Below are 25,510 nucleotides of genomic sequence, written 5' to 3' on the forward strand. Positions count from 1 at the left end.
AAGTAAATGTTTGAACTTTACCTTTGAGAATTTAAACAAATTTCCATAGACAACTCCTTTAAGTTTAGTAAGAAAAAATTTATTTTATTAGATTCATGTCAAGAAAAGAAACCAAGTTCTTATTCTTCTTAGAAATGAAATCCAAGAATAAACCACACTATATTTTATTTTAAAATGCTAAAAATTATTTATATTTAAATTATTTAAAAACTATAACCCCAAGGGAAAAAAATAATGATACAATTTGAATTATCTTTAAGAATACATTTGACAATGGCAACAGTATTGCCCTGTGGATTATCCATTCCAACCTGCTTAGTCACACCTAGAGCCAGATTCTCGCTGTTTCCTGCCTTTGTTGCTGTCCCTTCTATTGCCGAAGTAGTCTTTTGAGTCCCCCCGACAGCTGAATTCACTAGTTCTCAAATTTTAGTGTCTGAATGAAACTTCTGTAGGATTTCTGGTAAAACAAGTTTCCTGAATTCTCCTCCTCTAATTCAGTACAAGCCTAGGAATCTGTAGTTGAGCAAGCACCTCAAGCTTCCTGATGCCTGTGGCTGAAGAACCAGATTCAGGAGTAACTGTGAATTTTATATTCTCTAGGATTTTGCATTCATCTTGGTCATAGGAGCCAGTAGATTAAGGAGATCAAGGTATTCCATCTAGCACAAGTCTTGACTCAGCAACAAGACACTCTCTACAAATGTAGCTTTTTGAGGGTGTCCTCCTTCCAAAAAACCAGAATTCTACTTGGTTCTTAACCTGAGGGATAACCTTGGCTCTCAGATGTGCTAACTGGGTAGTATGTGTTTTGCTGTGTCTTGTCCAAGTTACCTCTGGTGTCAGCACTCTATCTCACTCTTAACCAGTCTCTAAGACTTGACGTGCTCAGTGAGAACTTGGTAACTGCTCCAAGTGTTTGCTCATGCATGTCTACAGATCACCTCTTTTCAACTTCTCCTTACTCTGAGTTACCATTATTTCCTGTTGGGTCCTTTGTTTTGAAAGAAGAATGGCAGAGTAGTTAATTTTACATGCATCAGAATCAGACTGTCTGAACTGGAAACTTGATTCTGTCCTTTACTAGCTGGTTGACCCTGAGTATGTTACAGACGTCTCTAACTAACTCAGTTTCTTTTGTGTAAAGCAAAATTAGTGATTATTCATAATATTGTTCAGAGAATTAATGTGATAATATGCACAAAGCACAAAACACAGTTTCTACCACATATTAAGTACTAAATAAGTATTAGCTAATAGTATTATCAAAGTGATTACCTTATTAGATTACACAGTTTAGTATGATCTCATGGTAGAATGGACTCTCAGTTGCCTGCCATTTTTGGTGTCATCCTAGAACGAGGACACAGCTACTCCTGGTCTATATCCCTCACCCCCTCAGACGATCAGCCAGCTGTCTGAGGGTAACAGCTACTTGAGGTTATTCGCAATGTCTTCTTACTTCTCTATCTTTTGTACTTTTCTGGAAAAAGAGGCTTCTGATCTTTTATTGTTAACACACAAAGACATGGCTAAGGCTCCTAAAATTTTAACTTTTCTTTTGTGGGTTTCTTCCTTTGTTGGTTTGCCAGAACGATTATGTATCAAAGATTATCTGGCTAGAGTTAGCAATTCCTTTGACCTAAAATGAAGAATGAAGTAACTTGAAATGAAAACTATAAAGGGGAAAAAACCTTATCAAGAAGAGGAACGGCATAGATTGTGTCAGATTTCTAGCTACTCACATAAGGAGTATTTGCATGCACAATAGGGTGTGCATGAACTCTCAAAATTGCTAGCACTACTAAACCAGTCTACTCCAGACTCCACTTGGGGCATCAGGCTAGGCTCTTGCCACATGGTCTTCTTTGGAAGGTGGGCTTTACCAGTTCACACATTTCACCATTGCATGGATTCTTCCATAAACTGAATTTCAAAGGTAAAGAGAACACCGGGTGCTAGTTTAATGCTGCCTCTTAACCTAACACAGCGAGTGATGTGGAGAAGCATAATGCGGCCTCTATCCTGTACTTTGGTGATGCTGAAAGGCCCTGATTTGCTCCCTCTCACCAAGGAGGCTGCTGTGTTGTGGTGATATCAGTCCATCCGATTCAGCAGCAGCCTGCAAGGTCCCATGTGACATGGAATAATGTCCCAGAAATCCACACTGCCAGAAAGGCCCAGGGATAAGTAGAGCATTTGTGGCTCTGAGGTCTGCCTGGGACGTCTCCATGTAAATGAGTGCTGGGGACATGATTTGGACAGCTTAATCCTGCATTGTCAGGAAGGCTGGAGCCAACGTAAGCTCCAGACACGCTTTCATTCAAAACTGGAATACAATTGGACTATCTCAACTTATATTTCCCATTATCACCCAGAAACCTGCAACAGTTTACTAAGAAGAAAGAAAAACGGGAGAAGGGAGGAAAAAAAGACCAGTCTCTATCCCCACTGAAATCCTGTTCAGAGGATTTGCTGCAATGGCATTCCAGCTTCAAATAAGACTGATTAAAATAAAATTACTCAGTCTCCTGACCCATAGCAAATTTCATGAGCTGCAATTTGTCTAGTAGTTGAGCTGTGAGTACAATCTGATTGGCTATAATTTAGGTTTATAGTTCCTTTTTCTTTTTTTCCCCTTTAAACACAGTAGAAACCAGCAATCCTGAAGTAAAGAATTTTAGAAAGGAAAAAGGAGGATTTAGTACAAGCTTAGAAAAAAATGGAAAGAAAAAATATGTTAATGGTTTGCTTTTCTAAAATTTTGAATTCTCAGTGTCTCTAGAGCTTTGCAGAGGGAGAATGTCCTTTCTTTGTGCTTGAGCTTTCCATTCTAAACTTCCTAGTTGTGTTTGCCCTGCTAGGTTGCCTTTGTCTTTTTTTTTTCTTTCTTTCTTTCCCTTTTTCTGTAGTCTTTGTATCCTTTTTTCTCTGTTTACATCTCTGATTTCTAGGTCTGTGAACCATGGTAGATTTTCCAGCTCTAAAAATGCTGAAGACCCACAGTGCCAAGAATTTCCAACCTCTCCTCCAGGGAAAGTGCCATTTTCTTTCCAGGCTCAGCCAGTTTGCCACAGTTATCAGTGCTCTTGGAGACAAGCTTGCTTCCTTTCCAAATGAGCAAATGGCCTGTAAGTCACATTAGCAGTCCTGGCTGGAGGGCACTGTGGAAAATGCCTTTGACCTTCTATCATTCCAGGTATTGGGACAAATCTTTTCAATATCCAGAAAGGGAAATGCATTCAGGGGACAGAAACAGTAGGTAACAGTTGCCTGTTTTCTCTTTACAAAGCAGAACCACAGAGATTTATATATATATAAGCCTGGCCTTAGGACTGCAGTCCTTCTATTAAGATGTCTCAGGTGAGTTAGAGTGAAATATGGTGATCAGTTCAGTTCAGTTGCTCAGTCGTGTCTGACTCTTTGTGACCCCATGAACTGCAGCACGCCAGGCTTCCCTGTCCATCACCAACTCCTGGAGTTTACTCAAACTCATGTCCATTGAGTTGGTGATGCCATCCAACCATCCAATCTTCTGTCACCCTCTTCTCTTCCCACCTTCAATCTTTCCCATGATCAGGGTCTTTTCAAATGAGTCAGCTCTTCACATCAGGTGGCCAAAATATTGGAGTTTCAGGTACAGCATTAGTCCTTCCAATGAATATTCAGGACTGATTTCCTTTAGAATGGACTGGTTGGGTCTCCCTGCAGTCCAGGGGATTCTCAAGAGTCTACTCCAACACCACAGTTCAAAAGCATGGTGATATGAGAGGTCAAATGAAGAGACAATTGGAAACACAGGCTGGTGTCCAGCCTTTTCAGTGATACATCTCTATGACTGAAGAGTAATTATATAGTTTGGATACAGAATTTCCTTAATTTTCTCCAGGATAGAGAAACATGCCAGCCCTTCCTTTCTCTAACCAGAGCTCACTTCCTGGCAGTCAGGGACTAAAGAGGTTACTTGGGGGCAGCAGTTAAAGAGCAGATGAATCCGGGCACAATCCCCATGGCTGTGCCGGTGTCTTCTGGAAGCCATGGCCTGGTGAGTTCTTCAAAGGAGGGGATGAGCAACATCATCTTTATTCCCTTGGAGGCATCTGTGATATTTCTTTAGTTGGATAAAGAATTTTTAAGTTTTACTTCCCTAGAGGTACATGGAACACAGTAGATGTTCAATTAAAGGCTGTAGAAAGGTGAATGAGTCCATGGAGCTTCTCTGCTTTAGACGGTGTTCTGAGTGGGGAAGGACCCCAGCAGCCTGCTGTGGGCCTCTGCTGTCAGGGAGACAAAACAGGAATGCAGACAGCATCACCTGCCTCTGAGACTCCTTACTACCATCCACTGTTAGGCAAAAAGAAATTTAGAAGACTTCTGCCAGAATAATGGATTCAGGAATTCCTTCCCTTTCCCATTTTGCTCTCTAGATGAAAAGAAGCTACTTCTGTGGAAAGTAAAACAGCTTAGGTTCAGACAAAATTTGGCCTGAATATGAGTGCTACAGGTTGCATGTTAACTGGGACAAATTGCTTTGCATCTCTGAGGCTGAGTTTCCTTTTCTAGAAAATGCAAATAAGACAATCTACCTTGCAGGGATGTTAGGAGGATTAAATAAAATGAGGTCTCTAAAACTCTTGGTACCTAGTAGTATCTTAATAAGTGAGCTTGGTTATGATAAAAAAAAAAAAAAAACATATGAAGAACACCTGACACTCTTCTGCAGAAATCCCTCTCTCTAATTCACTTCTTCTCATATATTGCTTAAGGCCAGTCTAAAAAGGGGGAGATTTTTTTGAACTGCCCATTCTTATTTTAAAATATGTAATCATTAGAGAGTTTAAAATGGGAATCTACTGTTCTTTCTATTTTATAGAGTCTCATTAATTTGATATTCAGTAGAACATGGAAAATTGATTCCAATTGTAAGTCATTTAATTTTTTTATTATGAAAAGGTTCAAACTTATGCATAAGGAGGTTAATGAAATCCATGTACCCATCAGCCATCTTCAGGTAGGATGGAAACCTAAACTCTGACAATCTCATAGGACTTCAGATTTCCATATTTCTACCTCCAGATGACAAAGATGACCTGGACTTATATTCTTATTTTATACTTGAGAAAACTGAGATTCCTAGGGATTGTTATTTGTCCAAAGTCACATTTAATCTGAAAGTGGAGTCCAGCCCAGGGCCCAAATCTGATGCCCACTCCACAGCATTTCTCTTTCCTGACACTTGCCATGGATAAAGATGGGAGAAGAAGCTTGAGAGGTAATTCAAGTGTTAGCTTGGCTACTCTCTCTTTATCTACGTCTTTCATCCTCTTAAAAGAGCAATTAAAATTGTTACTGACTTCTGACAAGTAGCTGTTTTCTAAAAAAATTTACTTTGTGTAACCCAGAGTGTATTTCAGATTTCAGAGTGTCAGTTTTCATGTTCAGTTCAGTTCAGTTCAGTCGCTCAGTAGTGTCCGACTCTTTGTGACCCCATGAATCGCAGCACACCAGTCCTCCCTGTCCATCACCAACTCCCGGAGTTCACTCAGACTCACGTCCATCGAGTTCGTGATGCCATCCAGCCATCTAATCCTCGGCCGTCCCCTTCCCCTCCTGCCCCCAATCCCTCCCAGCGTCAGAGTCTTTTCCAATGAGTCAACTCTTTGCATAAGGTGGCCAAAGTACTGGAGTTTCAGCTTTAGCATCATTCCTTCCAAAGAAATCCCAGGGTTGATTTCCTTCAGAATGGACTGGTTGGATCTCCTTGTAGTCCAAGGGACTCTCAAGAGTCTTCTCCAACATCCTATATGCAAAAACACACTCGGTTGGTTATACTAGTTCCACTTAATTTGATGATAGTCAGGAAATTTTTCCCATTAGTAATACTCCTTAGTCAACATAAAAGGTGATGTCAGATTAAAGAGTTTCTCATTCTAAATTGCTGACCATCCCAAGGAAGTACATCGCTTTGGGCAGGGATGGTCATTGTCCAATTCTGAAAACCCAGGAGAGTTTTGGGTTTTTGGAAGACTGGACACCAGAGGGTGGTAAAGAGCTGCACAATTTACTTCTGGGTCTTTAAGAAGTTTCCATGGTGATGGGGTCAGCTGGCCTTGAGAGGAGAGTTGAGCATGTTTGGTGCTGGAGGATGTGTTCCCAGCTTAGAGCTCTGTCGGAGGCATCTGCCTACCTGGAGCCACAGGCTATGTTAATGGACCGCAGTGTGCCATCGCCTGGTTGCTGCTGACTTGACAGTTGGTTTGGTCAATCCCATTGATTGTGAGGAAGTCAACTGTTAAAAATAGAATCAATGGTGCTACCACTAGCTCACTAGCCATTTACAGGCACTCATAAATACTGAAAATGACTGCCCAGAGGCAGAGCTTCCAGGCTTCTTTTAGCTTTACTTTGAATTTGCTGATTCTTGCTACATCAGCAGAAGAGAGAATTTGAAAGAGCTGAAAACAGTCCAAGATGCATGAGTCTCTCAAGAAAGAAATCATTAACAAAATGTTGACTCCCATGCATAAAGCTACTTTTGAAAATCTTTCCTAAATTCATGAAATATCAGGTTTGGTGCTTTGGTCCTGCTCTTCATTCCTGGTACCCATACTTCTACTTCTCAAGAATAAATTACTCCTTTAGCTATGAAATCAAGTCCATCTCCTCACCTGAATGTACCTTCTTAGGGTTTGACACATGCTCAGCACAATGTAGAATATAACAGATTTTGACCTTCAGAATCTTATAATGACTTAAATGTAAGAGACATGTAATGAGCAATGTGGACTATTTTATAAGCTCTAGGTTTGTTTGGTATATTGAGTTAACATACTGTTGGGAACTCAGTTTAATTTACATTAAGAATATGGAAAATATATTAGTATGTGTGTATATATATATATATACATTATACATGTGCTCAATCATTCAGTCGTGTCTGACTTTTTGCTGCGCTATGGACTGCAGCCTGCCAGGCTAATGTGTCCAAAGAATTTTCCAAGAAAGAATATTGGAATGGGTTGCCATTTCCTCCTCCAAGGGATCTTCCTGACTCAGGGATCAAACATATTTCTCTTGCATTTCCTGCATTGGCAGGTGGATTCTTTACCACTAGCACCACCTGGGAAGCATATATATACAAACATATATGTATATTTATTTGTTCTTTATATACTCATATATATATATATATGATTTACATATACTCAAGTAAATAATACAAGACTGAGCATTAATTTGTGCAGGTTGAATACTAAATAACACATAGCTTTGAAAGCTTAGTCTTATAGTTTTGTTTTTCTTCTAATCATATACTCCTTCCCATAGTAATTTAATTCTGTATTCATGATGATTTATGATGATACACACTTCAATAATTTTATTCATACATCACACTCTTTACCACTCATTCATTTTTTCAATAATTTATTCAGTTTTGAATTTAACAAATATTTTGGAGATTCACCATATACATATCTTAAGGCAGAGTAAGAATCTGCCTTAGGATACAGCAATGAATGAGGTGCAATTTCTGGCCTCATTGGAGCTGACACAAGAAAACTGTTAGGTAAATCTTAAAATAGAGATATACATGTAGCATTACAGGAGAGATGGAACACTATCAACCCCTGATGCCTAAGATTAGACTAAACTTCTTCTGGGGAAAGGTGGTATATGGACTGAATCTTAAGGAATGAATTACAGTTAGCCAGGTAGTAAGGGGAGGATGAAGATACTCAATGGAAGGTCAATGTGTGAAGTGTCTCAAGGTGACAGGTGCTTGATACATGCTGAGACTGACAGATTTTTTAGATGAAGAGATGAAGCATCAAGGGACCAGCAAAGAGAGACAAGCAGAAAAGATCAATTACAAAGAAATTTGTGTGTCATCCTAAGGGGTTTGGATTTTATGCTGTTCGAAATGGAGAATTATTGAAGCGTTTTAGACAGGAGATTAGTAACGTCGGAGCCACATTTTAGAATGATCACATCGGGTACTGATTAGAAGAAGACAAAGCAAGAAACAAGAGCACTAGATAGGCAACTGTTTCAATCATTCAAGAAAAGTACATAGAAAACTGAACTCAAGTAATAGTTATCATGAAGATGGGCAAAGGTGTTGAGAGACGTAGATATTTTTGTTGTTATTGATGAGCTCTGGGGCGTAATTGAGAGGCAGGCAGGTGGTGTTGAAGCCCTGGATTCCAGATCACACCAAAATCTGTGTGAATGGTGGTGCCATCTTCATAGAAATATGAAGCCAAAGACCTTCTGAAAGACTCAGTTCTGGGATTAAATATTCCGTGCTTAATACTACTATATCTTTGAACTCATATCATAATCAAATTGTACCATGAACACTTATCACACACTGTTGTATTCTATAATTGTTTAAAATAAGGTATATTGTATTTTATATAACTGTTAAAAGTAAGTGGGTCACATTTCCATGTCTATCAGATAACAAAAACAAATATTCTACCTGTGCTCACCTGCTCAGTTATTTTTATAATGGGAGCACATAATCATGTTCATATTCATATGTAATGATCCTCTGATTTCAGTTTAGGGTTGAGGTTCATAATGTGAAATTGTGGGTTACAAAGAAACATTTTAACCACGGGATCAGCTCCAATAATTTGGTCACCTGATGAGAAGAGTCGACTCATTGAAAAAGATCCTGATGGTGGGAAAAATTGAAGGCAAAGGAGAAGGGGGCAGTAGATGATGAGATGGTTAGATAGCATCACCGACTCCGTGGACATGAATTTGAGCAAACTCTGGGAGATATTAAAGGACAGGGAAGCCTGGTGTGCTGCAGTCTATGGGGTTGCAAAGACTTGGATATGACTTAGTGACTGAACAAAGCCACCATGGGATCAGAATCTGCAAGTAGCTTTCAAGTTCTTTTCTGATAGACCTCCAACTAGATTCATATATACATATGTGTGTGTGTGTATATGTATATCTATATATATCTATATATATATATTTTCATGACATTCTGACTTCTTATGTGTTCTTTGGATTTAAAGGAATGAGAAAAATTAAGTTATAATCAATTAGTGACTTGGAAGGCTTAATTTTAGTATATACTAATGGCAACCCACTCCAGTATTCTTGCCTGGAGAATCCCAGGGACGGGGGAGCCTTGTGGGCTGCCGTCTATGGGGTCGCACAGAGTCAGACACGACTGAAGCGACTTAGCAGCAGCAGCAGCATACCATTAAACCAAGATAATTCCGTGGTTTGGGGAATACTTTTTTTTTTTAATGCTTTTTAATCATTTTCTCACAAATGCATTTGGAGAATTCTGCAGAAAACAGTCTTACCAAACCTCTGTATTGCATCCCACCTGCACAGACAGCAGGGCCCCTTCTTTAATATTCTCTTGCTTGTTCTGAGGGTGGTTTAACAAGATGTCCAAAACGGAATCAGAATCGGGTCCCCCACAGGCAGAACTCATAAATGATTATTTCAACTTAGTCAGAGAGTAAGATGGAAAAGGAAATGGCAACCCACTCCAGTACTCTTGCCTGGAAAATCCCATGGATGGAGGAGCCAGGCAGGCTACATACAGTCCATGGGGTTGCTACTAGTCCGACACGACTGAGTGACTTCACTTTCACTTTTCATTTTCATGCATTGGAGAAGGAAATGGCAACCCACTCCAGTGTTCTTGCCTGGAGGATTCCAGGGACAGAGGACCTGGTGGGCTGCCGTCTGTGGGGTCACACAGAGTCGGATATGACTGACGCAACTTAGCAGCAGCAGCAGTAGGGAGTAAGAGGTTACTCAAATAAATCATTCAGGTGCCCCAAATAACATAGATTTCCCGTGATAATAAAGAGTTTTAATTTATTATTTTTTAGGCTGTTCATAACAAAGAAAATATTAAAGAATAATAATAAATAAAGTAAGAATTTTAGAAATGGAAGACAACATAACTTTAATACACTTGTCATAAAACAGAATTTTGAAAGACCCTGTAAAAGTAACAATGGAAAAGTAAGTCACTAGAAAAATATCCAAAGAAAATGAAAAGTAACAAAATTGCCCCCAAAAGTCACTTAAAAATGAAAAAAAAAAAAAAAAAATTCCTGAACCATGGAGGAAATGTATAAATTTAATAGAGTAATTTAAAAAAATAGGCCTACTTACCTTGTTTTATCAGTGATTCATTTCAAATCTTTACCAAACATTCATTTTGCATGAGACTTTTACTGTTTACAAATATATGGCAAAGCCATGGTTTAAACGTGATAAGATTGATCATGAGCAAATAAACACATCACCAATACTGAAGATACTCCTATAGATTGAGGCAAAGAGAATAAGTCTATTGCAAAAGGAGAAAAACAAATGGACAAAATACAAAGAAAATATTAAATTAATATTTCTGCTATTTGAGGAAGGTCTATACTATAATTTCATATTCATATTCACTGAATCAGTAAATAATAAAAAGACACACCTGGCTCGTCTGTCCATGGAATTCTCCAGGCAAGAATACCAGAGTGGGTAGCCACTATTCCCTTCCCCAGGAGAACTTCCTGACCCAGGGATTGAACCTGGTTTCCTGCACTGCAGGCAGATTCTGAGCCACCAGGGAAGCCCAACATATTCAGTTCAGTTCAGCTCAGTTCAGTTCAGTTCAGTTGCTCAGTCGTGTCCGACTCTTTGGAACCCCAAGAATTGTAGCACGCAAGGCCTCCCTGTCCATCACCAACTCCCGGAGTTCACTCAGACACACGTCCATCGAGTCAGTGATACCATCCAGCCATCTCATCCTCGGTCGTCCCCTTCTCCTCCTGCCCCCAATCCCTCCCAGCATCAAAGTCTTTTCCAATGAGTCAACTCTTCGCATGAGGTGGCCAAATTACTGGAGCTTCAGCTTTAGTATCATTCCTTCCAAAGAAATCCCAGGGCTCATCTCCTTCAGAATGGACTGGTTGGATCTCCTTGCAGTCCAAGGGACTCTCAAGAGTCTTCTCCAACACCACAGTTCAAAAGCATCAGTTCTTTGGCGTTCAGCCCTCTTCACAGTCCAACTGTCATATCCATACATGACCACAGGAAAAACCAAAGCCTTGACTAGACGGACCTTAGTCGGCAAAGTAATGTCTCTGCTTTTGAATATACTATCTAGGTTGGTCATAACTTTTCTTCCAAGGAGTAAACGTCTTTTAATTTCATGGCTGCAGTCACCAACTGCAGTGATTTTGGAGACCAAAAAAATAAAGTCTGACACTGTTTCCACTGTGTCCCCATCTATTTCCCATGAAGTGATGGGACCTGATGCCATGATCTCCGTTTTCTGAATGTTGAGCTTTAAGCCAACTTTTTCACTCTCCACTTTCACTTTCATCAACAGACTTTTTAGTTCCTCTTCACTTTCTGCCATAAGGGTGGTGTCATCTGCATATCTGAGGTTATTGATATTTCTCCCGGCAATCTTGATTCCAGCTTGTGTTTCTTCCAGTCCAAAGTTTCTCATGATGTACTCTGCATATAAGTTAAAGAAGCAGAGTGACAGTATACAGCTTTGATGTACTCCTTTTCCTATTTGAAACCAGTCTGTTGTTCCATGTCCAATTCTAACTGTTGCTTCCTGACCTGCATACAGGTTTCTCAAGAGGCATGTCAGGTGGTCTGGTATTCCCATCTCTTTCAGAATTTTCCACAGTTTATTGTGATCCACACAGTCAAAGGCTTTGGCATAGTCAATAAAGCAGAAATAGATGTTTTTCTGGAACTCTCTTGTTTTTACTATCCCCATGGAAAAGAAATGCAAAAAAGCAAAATGGCTGTCTGGGGAGGCCCAACATATTACAGGTTATTTATCCATTGATTTGTTGAGAAACATTAATGTTGTTTCTAAGCTTCCCTGGTGGCTCAGACAGTAAAGCGTCTGTCTATAATGTGGGAGACCTGGGTTCAGGCTCTAGGTTGGGACGATCCCCTGGAGAAGGAAATGGCAATCCACTCCAGGACTATTGCCTGGAGAATCCCATGGACAGAGGAGCCTGGTAGGCTACAGTCCATGGGGTCACAAAGAGTCGGACACGACTTAACGACTTCACTCACTCACTCACTGAATGTTGTTTCTAGTTTGGGGATATTACAAATAAAAATGCTGTGAACATCCATATACCCATGTTTATGGACATAAGCATTCATTTTTGTTTGGAAAATACTTAGGAATAAAAAAGCTGGATCCTATGATAGGCGCATATTTAACTTTTTAAGAGACTGCTAACTTTGTCTCCAAAGGGATTGAATCACTCCTCTCAGAAGTGTCCAAGAGTTCCAGTTCCTCTACATTTTTGCCAAGGCTCTGCATGCTCAGACTGCTTAATTTTGCTATTTTAATAGGTACCTAGTTGTATATCACCAGGATTTCAAATTGCGTGAAATTCTGTGTTCAGATGTATCCTAGGTATTCTGTGATTTCCTTTTCAAATAATAATTATTAATGGAGCTCAAAATTCCTATTGTTGGGATGTTTTGCTTTCATTAGTTTTATAATCATTATACAATATCATAAAATTATAATTTATATTTCAGTTGGGTGTTCTTTGGAAGGAATGATGCTAAAACTGAAACTCCAGTACTTTGGACACCTCATGCGAAGAGTTGACTCATTGGAAAATACTCTGATGCCGGGAGGGATTGGGGGCGGGAGGAGAAGTGGACGACAGAGGATGAGATGGCTGGATGGCATCACTGACTCGATGGATGTGAGTCTGAGTGAACTCCGGGAGTTGGTGATGGACAGGGAGGCCTACTGTGCTGCAATTCATGGGATCGCAAAGAGTCGGACATGACTGAGCAATTGAATTGAGCTGAACTAACTTGAACCACATGGGTTTGAACAGTACATATCCATTTATATGTAGGATTTTTTTTGTTTTCAATAAATACATATTATAGTTTCAGTTGATCTGTGGTTGATTGTAACTAAGGATGCAGAACCCATGTACTAAAAGTAGACTGTAAAGTTATATACAAATTTCCTACTGTGGTGTAAGACTTGACCTTAATCCCTGCATTTTTCAATGATCATTTATATTCCTAATATGGATAAAAATAGTATTTACTTCAATTGATCTTGTATAGTCATTAATTAAGATATGATAACGATATAAAATACTTAACACAGTGACAGAAATTATAAATTAAATGGAACATTGTTTTAAGGTCAGCAGTGAGGACTCCATTTTGTACGTGATGGGACATTGAAGAGAAAAGACTGGGGACTGGGGTATATGAGAGGAACCTAAGATTATGAGTTGTGAAACTGGTTATCTTATATTTATGCTTGGATAGCTATCCTTGGAAATTTTCTCAACAATAATCTTTACATATATTTCCATTCCCTGAAGGACTAGCTTCAGAGTCACATAAAGAACCAACAATCTTGAAATACCCTAAAGTTCTTAAATGATAAAAAGTCATAAAATAATAGTTACATAAAAATAATGATTACAATAGTTGATACATAAAGGGTAATTTATTGAGTGTTATAATATGCAAAATTTTAAAATATAAACCTGTTCATTAAAAATTATATCTCTGTATTTTGCTTTATGTATTTTTCCAACAGCCAGGACTTATCAGTATGCATATGGATGGAGAGATAAGTATCTGAGGAGGGTAATTACTATTTAATCAAATCACAAAGAAGTTTTGATGCCACCAGTTTAAATAAATGTTTGGACAATTGGTCATTAAGAAATAATAAAGGTATCATTAGAAATAACATTACCAAGTCAAAGAGAGTAATGAAACTAGAGGTCCAGATGGATTTTAAAAATAACCTTTTTTTTAAAAAAATAGGAACATAGATTTATGAAATACTCATGAGTACCTACAAGACAATCATTATACCTGTTAGGTTGTCAGACAGCTTTTTTGGTCCTCTATTCCTAATCATTAATCAGAGTATACACTTACATGTTCTCCACATGTGGTTAAAACTCTGATAGTTCATCATTTTGTATTTTTATGTAACCCTTTTTTCAAATTGCCAGCATCCACTGGATCATGGAAAAAGCAAGAGAGTTCCAGAAAAAAACATCTATTTCTGCTTTATTGACTAAGCCAAAGCCTTTGACTGTGTGGATCACAATCAACTGTGGAAAATTCTGAAAGAGATGGGAATACCAGACCACCTGACATGCCTCTTGAGAAATCTGTATGCAGGTCAGGAAGCAACAGTTAGAATTGGACATGGAACAACAGACTGGTTTCAAATAGGAAAAGGAGTACATCAAAACTGTATATTGTCACCCTGCTTCTTTAACTTATATGCAGAGTACATCATGAGAAACTTTGCACTGGAAGAAACACAAGCTGGAATCAAGATTGCAGGGAGAAATATCAATAACCTCAGATATGCAGATGACACCACCATTATGGCAGAAAGTGAAGAGGAACTAAAAAGTCTGTTGATGAAAGTGAAAGTGGAGAGTGAAAAAGTTGGCTTAAAGCTCAACATTTGGAAAACGAAGATCATGGCATCCGGTCCCATCACTTCATGGGAAATAGATGGGGAAACAGTGTTAGACTTTATTTTTTGGTCTCCAAAATCACTGCAGTTGGTGACTGCAGCCATGAAATTAAAAGACATTTACTCCTTGGAAGAAAAGTTATGACCAACCTAGATAGTATATTCAAAAGCAGAGACATTACTTTGCCGACTAAGGTCCATCTAGTCAAGGCTTTGGTTTTTCCAGTGGTCATGTATGGATGTGAGAGTTGGACTGTGAAGAAGGCTGATGGCCGAAGAATTGATGCTTTTGAACTGTGGTGTTGAGAAGACTCTTGAGAGTCCCTTGGACTGCAAGGAGATGCAACCAGTCCATTCTGAAGGGGATCAACCCTGGGATTTCTTTGGAAGGACTGATGCTAAAGCTGAAGTTCCAGTACTTTGGCCACCTCAAGCAAAGAGTTGACTCATTGGAAAAGACTCTGATGCTGGAGGTGTTGCGGGCCGGAGGAGAAGGGGACGACAGGGGATGAGATGGCTGGATGGCATCACTGACTCGATGGACGTGAGTCTGAGTGAACTCCGGGAGTTGGTGATGGACAGGGAGGCCTGGCGTGCTGCGATTCACGGGGTCGCAAAGAGGTGGGCACGACTGAACGACTGAACTGAACTGAACAGCTCAGAACAGTGGCCAGAAAATGTAGTGCTTTAGAGTAAACTCTATTAAGAAATCCTGGAAGAATTGGAACATTTAGCCTGGAGAAAAGAATACTGAGGGAAGGTTATTGTTATCTCCTGAGGCATTTTCTCAGAATCTAAATCAGATGGGTTTTTTTAAGTTTCTTGTTTAAGCCACATGTAAATGAAGACATGAATATGATCTGGCGGTAACTTTCTGTCCATGACCTTACGGAGACCATCAGAATGTTCCTGTGAACTGCATTTTTCTCTGGCTGTGAGCTACAAGTGTGGCAAGTTAGTGAATAACCAAATGTGACTTCCCAGGTGTCATTACTTGTAAAGAACCTACCTGCCAATGCAGGAGGCATAAAAGACACAGGTTCAATCCCTGGGTTGGAAACATTCCCTGGAGGAGGAAATAGCAACCCACTCCAGTTTTCTTGCCTGAAGAATCCAATGGACAAAGTCTGGTAGGCAACCGTCCATAGATTTGCAGAGTTGGACACAACTGAGGTAACTTGGCATTTAGGCAAGGATTCTGATGGAATGAAATGAAGTGATCCATCCCGCAGCACCCTGAGAAGCCTGGACCAATGAAGATAATCTTAAACTAACATAAGAAATGTAGTTTCGCTTTTTAACATGTACATCAAAGACTCTCTGTTCAGTAAAACAGTGAGTTATCCCACTGAGTTCTGGAGTGCCCTAGTGTTAACACACAAACATTCATACACACACACATATAACTACTATGATGGTAAGTAAAAACTGTTTTCAGAATGGACATCTTAATCCCATAAAAACACTTACTGAATATTCATTCCTTTAGCCATTTCATAAATATTTTCTGAAATATTTTCATACTGTCCTGAAAACCTAGCACATTGGTAAGCAGAATTTCATGTAAATTGTGTTCTTTAAGCTTAAGTGCAAGCAAGATAATGATAAAACTTTTGCACAATTAAACATCAAATTATCATGAAAAATGCTGTAAATGGTAGTGAAAGCTGCCACAAGAGCCCAACAGAGAGAATTAGCCTCGGTATGCAAATCATTGTGAGATGATATTTGCACTAGACTCTGAAGGTTTAACAGACATTAAAGTAAAGAAGAAAGGAGATTATTTCAAGCAGATGGAATAGGATGTGCAAGTGCCCTGCAGTCTCAGAGACTTGATTTCATTACTTCCTACTCAACGTGTGTCTGCAGTATTTATTATATATCTGCTATGTGCTTTGTATGGGCTTCCCTAACAGGTCAGCTGGTAAAGAATTCACCTGCAATGCAGGAGACCCTGATTCAATTCCTGGGTGGGGAAGATCCCCTGGAGAAGGGATAGGCTGCCCACTCAAGTATTCTTGGACTTCCCTTGTGGCTCAACTGGTAAAGAATCAACCTGCAATGCGGGAGACTTGGGTTCAATTCCTGTGTTGGGAAGATACCCCGGAGAAGGGAAAGGCTATCCACTCCAGTATTCTGACTACAGAATTCCATGGGATCTATAGTCCATGGGGTTGAAAAGAGTCAGACACAACTGAGTGACTTTCATTTCCACTTTCACTTTTATGTGCTGTGTATAGTCCCTGTTCCCTATATTGGAAATAGGGTGATGAAAAAAAAATTGTGTCTGGGATCTCATGGAACTTTTAATCTAGGGGAATAGATAAATATTAAATTAATAGTTACACAGAATATTGTTAAATTACAATGATAATAAACCCTGGAAAGCACATGACGCAATGTCTTACCTTGGATATGGGGTGGAGTTACAAAATGGGAACAGGAACTCATTAATGAAATGATATTTATGCTGAAACTTGAAAGATAAAGATTTGATTATTCCAAAAGCAAGAGAAAAGCTTTCTAGGGATTGAAAATTACTGATTCAAAGTTTCTGAGACAGGAAGTATCTTGGTGCATGGATGGAAAAGAATGGTGATCATGGTGGTGGGAGTAGAGCAGACGAAGGCAAAGAAAGGGTCAGAAGAACTGGCCTGACCTTGGAAGCAATGGTAAAGGATTTGGTCTCTATTTTAGTGGCATTAGTCAGCTACTGAAATAGTTTAAAGGCAAGAGATATAACGGGATTTGTATTTAAAGACTATCTGATGACTGCTTTGTGGAAAATGGGTTAAAGGTAGGCAGCTGTGCAAAAACTCATCAATGCGGAGACTATTGGCACCTTTCAGGTACAAGATGATCTAGCTCAGAATACAGACTTAGAGCAAGAGAAGGAATTTGATTCATGTTTAGGTAGCACGTTTAGGAAAGATCCAATGCTGTTTTGATGCCATGACCTAGACCCAGTCACTGTGTTGCCAATACAAGCAAATGACAGCATGTACCATACTCTCTGAGTTCTACTTGCCATAGTGTTACATACTGGAAAGGTTACATCACTACCCATCACTGCTCAGTGACCTTAAATTTAGCTTTGGTGCACATATGAATCACACTGATATTTTAGTGTATTAAAGCTAAGTCATTAACAGTGCACTTTCCGAACTAAGGCTCAATACTTAACCTGAAAGAGGAAAATAGTTTTTATTAGATGTCAACAGCATAATGGCACATTTTAAAGAAATATTACATCTAATGGTAAAATAAGGAGAATACAATTTCAACAAAAATAATTTAAGTCAGAGATAGAAGAGATTTATCGTGATGAAGAATGGAGAAAATTCAATACTTAAATGAGGTAGATTAAACAGGTATTAGGTCATAAAGAGAACTGTGAACCATGGAGACTTCTAGAGCTTTGGCAAAGGACTCTACAGGTTGTTCATCATAGTTTTCATAATCAGTGCTTCCTGGAGTTATGCAACAAGCAGCCTAATCAAATGTTTGTAGATAAAGAAGGCTGAGCACCAAAGAATTAATGATTTTGAATTATGATGATGGAGAAGACTCCTGAGAGTCTTTTAGACAGCAAGGAGATCAAACCAGTTAATCCAAAGGGAAATCAACCCTGAATATTCATTGAAATGACTCTTGATGAAACTGAAGTGCCAATACTTTGGCCACCTGATGTGAAGAGCTGACTCACTGGTAAAGACCATGATGCTGGGAAAGCTTGAGGGCAGGAGGAGAAGGGGATGACAGATGATAAGATGGTTGGATAGCATTATTGACTCAATGGACATGAGTTTGAGCAAACTCCGAGAGATAGGGGGAAGCCTGGTGTGCTCCAGTCCATGGGTTCACAAAGGGTTGGACATGACTGAGTAACTGAACAACAAAATTCTGGTCCAACTCTGCTGTCTGTCTGCCCCATGTATTTAGACAAGTCGTTTCACCTCTTGGATCTTCAGTCTAATTTTAAAATTGAACTGTGTTGCCTAGATATGTGTGAATCTACTTCTACAGTTCTATGATTCCAAGTCAACACTGAAAGCTGACAATCAGGTAGCTTCCTAAAGTGCTGAAACAGTGTTTTCTGCCTCGGTCTTGGGTAGATTTTTGTTCACTCAAGGATTCTTCTAAAGATAGTTTGGTATATTTAGTGAAACTGAAATCAGATTGGGATAGTTAGTGAAACTGAGGATCTAACTTCTTTCCATTACTAGACCTCAGCAAAGCATCATTTCATAATCCTGTGGTTCATTCAGCTATGCTTTGTCTCTGAGTCCTAGATTAGAAACTGTTTTACAAGATGGGATCTTGGTAAATCTGCCAACACAAAAATGTGCAATCTTCAATGCCTGAAGTCAGTTTTCCATACAACTTGACGAGGTTTGCAATGAGACCAAAATACATTTTCAGCTGTTACAGACAGCCTTTAAACATTTGCAGCTCAATGCAGTTGAATATTCACACTGTGTTTTTAATTAGGCTAATGTGTGCTTGCTCCAATGTATAATAAAAGACATAATCCATAATTATAACCCCTTTGCACTGCTTCCTGTCAGAGGGATTGTTTAAAAAAAAGTCTTGTTCTATCTTTCAATTTGTTAATGGGATTATGATGAGCAAAAAAGCCTGATTACCATGGCCGAGCAGGCATGCCTTAGCAAGGTGAAAGGATTAATACTACAGGTCATCAGTAATTTAAAGATGTCAATTGCCAGGCTCATCCATGGGTTTCTGAGAAATGAGAGAATCTAGAAAATGTTTGCTCCTAGGAGGTGAGCACATCAGCTAAGTGAGTGGGGAAAACGTATCCTCATACAACTCTTCAATTCAAAATGATGCACCAGTAAAAGGAAATACTCCAACTGTGAATCGACATATTAGGAAGAAAAAATAAGAGTGAAAGGAATGGAATGCATTTTCAGTGAATGGAATTTAAAACATATTTTATATAATGAATCCTACCCTGGCTCTTCATCATGAATCTTAGCATCTATTATCATGTACTGTGGGCTTCCCTTGTGGCTCAGCTGGTAAAGAATCTGCCTGCAATGAGGGAGACCTAGGATCAATCCCTGGGTTGGCTATCCACTCCAGTATTCTGGCCTGGAGAATTACATGGACTATTCCACTGGGTGACAAAGAGTCGGACATGACTGAGTGATTTTTACTTTCATCATATACTGTTACCTATGTAAGAATTTTTTTTTCCTTAGATGGATTTCATATTCCACAAAGCAGGAATTTCAGCATATAGCACTGGACGTTGTCCATAGTGGATTCAGGTCACAAGGTCACTGATAATTATGATGAGAATAATCCCTAATGTTCCATAGATGCCTAGGCCAGAAAAGGCCATTTCAAGCCAATCTTGGTGGTGGTTTAGTTGCTAAGTTGTGTCCAATTACTGGGACCCCTTGGACTGTAGCCCACCAGGCTCCTCTGTCCATGGGATTCTCCAGGCAAGAATACTGGAGTGGGTTACCGTTTCCTTCTCCAGGGGATCTTCTCAACCTGGGGATCAAGCCCTGGTCTCCTGTACTGCAGGCAGATTCTTTACCAACTGAGCAACAAGTCATCTTAGTAGACTTCAATGGTAGGTTTATTTTCATTTTAAAATTATATAGAATTAATGTTTAGTGGACTATAACACAAAATACTTAATCCTGTATCTTTTGTCAAATATATTTTTCCCTTCTGGACTTTTTGAATATAGTCACTTTTATGGCTACTTAGCTCTTTATAACTATCACGGCTGTAGAGTTCACTAGGTGACATGAGGATATAAACAAGTCTTGGGCTCCACAGAATAAGCATTTAGAGCTTTGAAAACAGAATTTTTAAATTAGTATTATTCTCAATCTAAATAGAAATCAATTCAATCCAATTGTTAGGGAGTGAGAAAATTCTTAGCCCCTTTATAAATTATTTTATTGAATTATCTCCTCTCTTCTTGTATGAGAAACTTTATTTTCTCTAGGCTGGGGAACAGCAGAGGGAAAAGAATGGCTGAGAGCCTCTGCACATGCAATGGGAAAGAAAGCAGAATACTCATTGGAGATGAAAAAATACAGACAAGCTAAATATTAGTTCTTTTGAGTATAAGTTTTAAACACTTTCTATTTAAGTAAATAAAATCTGAAAACAATGAATTATTAAAACTAAAAGAGCAGTGATTTAAATATCTTCAAGTCAATAAACCAAGGAGGTTGCATTTTACTGATTCTGACAGTATAAGTAATAATAAGTTCTTTTTCTAAGACTATTTTTCAGTTGTCTTTGATGTATCTCTGTTGTCTTAGAAGAAAATAAAAGAGCAGAATAGTGTGGGGTTTTTTGGAATTAATTTTGTCAATAATGTCTCTTCTCTTTATTACACAATATAAGAACAATTAAGTCATTTTTAAAAAGAAGTAACTTTGAAGATAGCAATTTTATGTTATTGCCTTTCTTAAAAAAAAAAAAAAATGAAGGACCTAATAAGGAAATACCTTTTATTACATTTGTTATTGATGCTATAAAACACAATTTTAACAGCCAGGAAATGCAATGCAATTGATCATATGTTAGAAATGCATTAATTTGAGTTACTGTATTTTTCATATGTAATTTGAAATTATGTATAGACATAAAAATGTCTTATTGCATGGTATAAATCTATGCATTACTATTTCATTACATTAAATTAAAACCATGTCTATAAGAGATTTTCCCTAAACTTTCCCTGAATTTTCTGACACAGTTTCCTGGAGAAGGCTCTTTTAGATTGAACTGACCATGGTCTATTATTTGGAATAATTTTCTTCATAGTCCCAGCTCTGGTCTATAGCTTGCTGCTTTTGACCTATGGTTTCTTGAAACAGTCATCGAATGAAAATAATGTCATCCATAAAAATGACCATTTAGTAATAAAAAATAAAGGACTTTACTGAGGACAGAATAATCAAACAAGAGACAGCAGTTTAACAGCCCTTTTAAAAGGCTACTTTGTTTTCAGAAGGAGATGCTGCCTCCCAGATCCATCTCCATCACTCAGTGTGTCAAGAAGTGATGGCAAAGGAATGTGCTCTCAGCCTGTTTGGGTTCCTCTTGCACAGTTAGCTGAGCTCAGAAGAAAAAGGATGCTTCCAGTCAGCAGGATCAGAGCCTATTTTTCCAAAATAATGGTATCCCTTTGATCTATTTGAAGCCATCAGTACATTAACAAAATATCCCACTTCTAACCATATATGAGACTCAAATTGCCTAAGTATTTGTCAGGTAAATGTAGTGTGTTTGTGTGTGTGTAACTTTAGGTCTCTGTGCTCCTCAAAACCCAAATGTTTTATTAGTTGTTAATCTTGTCTTAGGTAGAATTTCAAGAAATTTTTATAATATTGTACTGATCTGCTTTCCTCACCTCCACCACCCAAAGCATAATTATCTCACTATTTTATATTCTGTCTCTACCTATCTGAATCTTTTCTAGTGTTAAATTTGTAAAAGAGTAGAGTTTCTTTGACTTCCAACTAGTAACTGAAGAATGCTTCATATTTTACTGTTTCTTTTTCATGTGATGATGCAGTCTCCTGCTCAGGTTCATAACCTTGGAGGTCATCTTTCATCCTGAACACCCTTTGATTATAAATTTACATCACACAAATCTCCTTCTATCATCTCCAGAACATAGCAAGGCTGTGACCAAAGCTGTCTCAGGAAGATGCCAATTCAATAATTCATACCGTTATTATATCTCGGCTGGTCGCAGTAATTCATCCTAGTTGTAACACCAGTAACTTTCTCAGCCCTGTATTTTAGTAGTGCTGAAGAAATCTCCCATCTATTGCCAGTCCTGTGGCTCTAACATATCTGACCTATTCATCTAATACAATTGAATTATGCATCCAAGTGTCTCCATTTCATTAACAATTTATACAGCTTTTAGCATCTCAATACCTAAATTCTTCAACAAAAGATAATATAATCAATGGTTATGGGGATTGAGGGCCATCATAACACGAGAAGCAGCTTTTGGAAAACCTAATGTTTCTCTAAAAGAATCCACCTAGAAAATTACAAAGCAAGCAGAAACATAAAGAGAAGGTGTCAAATCAACCTTATTAAAGGAAAAATCTAAAAGTGAAATGATAATGGAATCAAGAAGCATTATCTGAAGCTACTTTTGAAAGTTTTGAAGGCTCTTCATTAAGCTAAGAGAGAGAAGAGAGTGATAGAAAAGTAAGTCTTTTTAACAGATATTTAATCTATTTTAATCATTTAATAGATATTTATTATGCATGAAATATGTGCCAGATGCTTTCTAGAATAAAACAGCAAGCAAAATAGGGAAAGACCATGAAGCATTAATGGAAGGGAATGACTCAATATTAGCCAAAAATAAATTTAAGTTTAAAATGCTATAAAGCAATACAGAAATATATTAGAAAAATAGAGAAAAGTAAAAAAAAATCTACAGGAAGGAAATGAAAATCAAGTATCAATTTCTTTTCAGTGAAGAATTGTGAAGAACTTTCAAGAAAGACTTACATTAGAAAAAAATTATAAGGCTTTTGACTAACTCACTCTTAGGAACTGATTCAAGGTAAAAAATGCAAATTCTTAATAACAAAGTGTAGATAGCTCTTTCAAGAAGTCTAGCAAAATTAGAATAAAGTGGAATCAAAGTAAGCAATAGGTCTGAGGATGGAACTTTCTAGAAGGGGAGAAAACTGAGCTTGTATGTTCTCAGTTACAACTGAGTTGTAAGGAGTTAATTTGCAGGGTGGGGGGAAACAAAACAATGAAACAAGAAAGTAAGTAACAGAGGGTGTTATTCACAACGCACAGTCCTAAATGAATAATAGAATCGTTAGATAAAGTAAGGTTGCATTGTAAATGTTAATGGAAATACACAATGTGTAGGTATATTTGGAAGGAAAAAAGTTAAGGAAGGACAGTAGGATTGAGCTCTCTCTCTCTCTCTTTTTCTCTCTCTGTCAACAAATGGCTTTGATAGCTCAAGAAGGTATCATTTGGATTTACTTAACAACATGGTGGGTGTGCTGCGATTCATAGGGTCACAAAGAGTCGGACACGACTGAGCGACTGAACTGAACTGATGGTGGAGTTATAAAGAAGAAATGGTTTGAAGTAAATAGTATGTATGCAGAATTTCCATATGGAGTTATTTAGTTAACAGAACCAGTGTTGACCCCACCACAAGAAAACACATTTTCAGAAATGTTACAATATCAATTGTGTTCTAACAATGCTTGTTTCATGATGTCATCCAGCTGAAGTTTAAACAAGTTGTATGTCTTGTGATGAAAAGACAGTTAATGGATATTGCTTTTAGCTATAAGTCATGCAACCATTTAATATGGTGTTTATCTACAATGAGAGGATCTAAACTTTAGTTTGAACTCAAAAATTAATGGTCACTACTTTATCTCAACCTCATTCTGTCTGCGTCAACTTCTAAACCTGTGCAATACACTCAGGAACACCTTTCATTACATAGAAATTTTCCTTTATCTTCCAACTATTCTTATAATTGTTTCTACCTCTTCAACCACTCAAAAATATTAACTTTTTTTTTTAAGCACCATTTCATATGGCCTCTAAGTTGCAGCTTTTCATTCTCCCATAAACATTCTCCCAGGGCCAAAAGTGAGCTTAGGTCCACATGACTGCTCCCTTATGCTGCTCACTATTGGCTTCCCTTCTAATTCTCTTTTCTTCGAAGCCTATCTCCAGTTATACGGTCCACATCACCTGTCACCATCACACATCTTGATCATACCTACAATATCAATGAAGGTTTTGAAAGCTTTCTGGAACCTATTACTCCACTTGTCTTTATCCCATGAGGATTCAAAATTCACAATTATGCCCCTTTAAGAACTCTGAGCTTTGAGGTTAATTCCACTTGGATTTCCCATCCACTGTGATGTCAGTTCAAGATGAGGGTATCACTTAGGCTTAGAGTATATTGAGATCTTCTGTTATCTCTCTCTCTTCAAGTTCATCTCAGAAACCACATCTATAAGTGTATTCCTAACACCCATGATCATACTATTACTCAAAAATCTCTTATGAATATAATTCTATATTAGATAATATTATTCATATACTTTGCATGGAGTCTAAGACCCTTTAAAATTTCACTTTAAATTTACAGCCTTTTGATGTTTTGAGGAATATCTTATTTTCTTTAAAATATACTTTTCTTTAAAATGAGAGCTTTCACTTTATGATCTCTGAGTAAACTCTGAAGTTTTCATGCCTCTGTGCTTTAGCTAATTAATTCTGTATTTTCCATCAAGTCTAAGTTTATCTTCATTTTCCCCTCTTTCTCTGTCTCAGTTCTTCTGGGCCCAGCCCCAATATCCCACATTTAACTTTCCTTAAGTCTCTGTTTCTGACATAACCATACATGTGCTTCATCATAATCTCATAGCACTTGGCTTATGTCTCTCTCTTTCCTTATTATAGTGAACTTATAAATACAGTAGGCAAGCAGTATTGGTTCAATTATAACTTCCCTTGGTCTATGTTTCCATACTTATAAAAAGAGACAGGTAGAATCAGTCAGTTCAGTTCAGTTCAGTCACTCAGTCATGTCTGACTCTTTGCAACCCCATGAATTGCAGCACGCCAGGCAATGGCACCCCACTCCAGTACTCTTGCCTGGAAAATCCCATGGACAGAGGAGCCTGGTAGGTTGCAGTCCATGGGGTCACTGAGAGTTGGACATGACTGAGTGACTTCACTTTCACTTTTCACTTTCATACATTGGAGAAGGAAATGGGAACCCACTCCAGTGTTCTTGCCTGGAGAATCCCAGGGACAGTGGAGCCTGGTGGGCTGCCGTCTATGGGGTCGCACAGAGTTGGACACGACTGAAGCGACTTAGCAGCAGCAGCAGCAGCAGCAGCAGCAGGCCTCCCTGTCCATCACCATCTACCAGAGTTCATTCAAACTTATGTCCATCGAGTCGGTGATGCCATC

This window comes from Capricornis sumatraensis, chromosome 21, assembly GCF_032405125.1.
Source record: "Capricornis sumatraensis isolate serow.1 chromosome 21, serow.2, whole genome shotgun sequence".
In the NCBI taxonomy this organism is placed as follows: domain Eukaryota; kingdom Metazoa; phylum Chordata; class Mammalia; order Artiodactyla; family Bovidae; genus Capricornis; species Capricornis sumatraensis.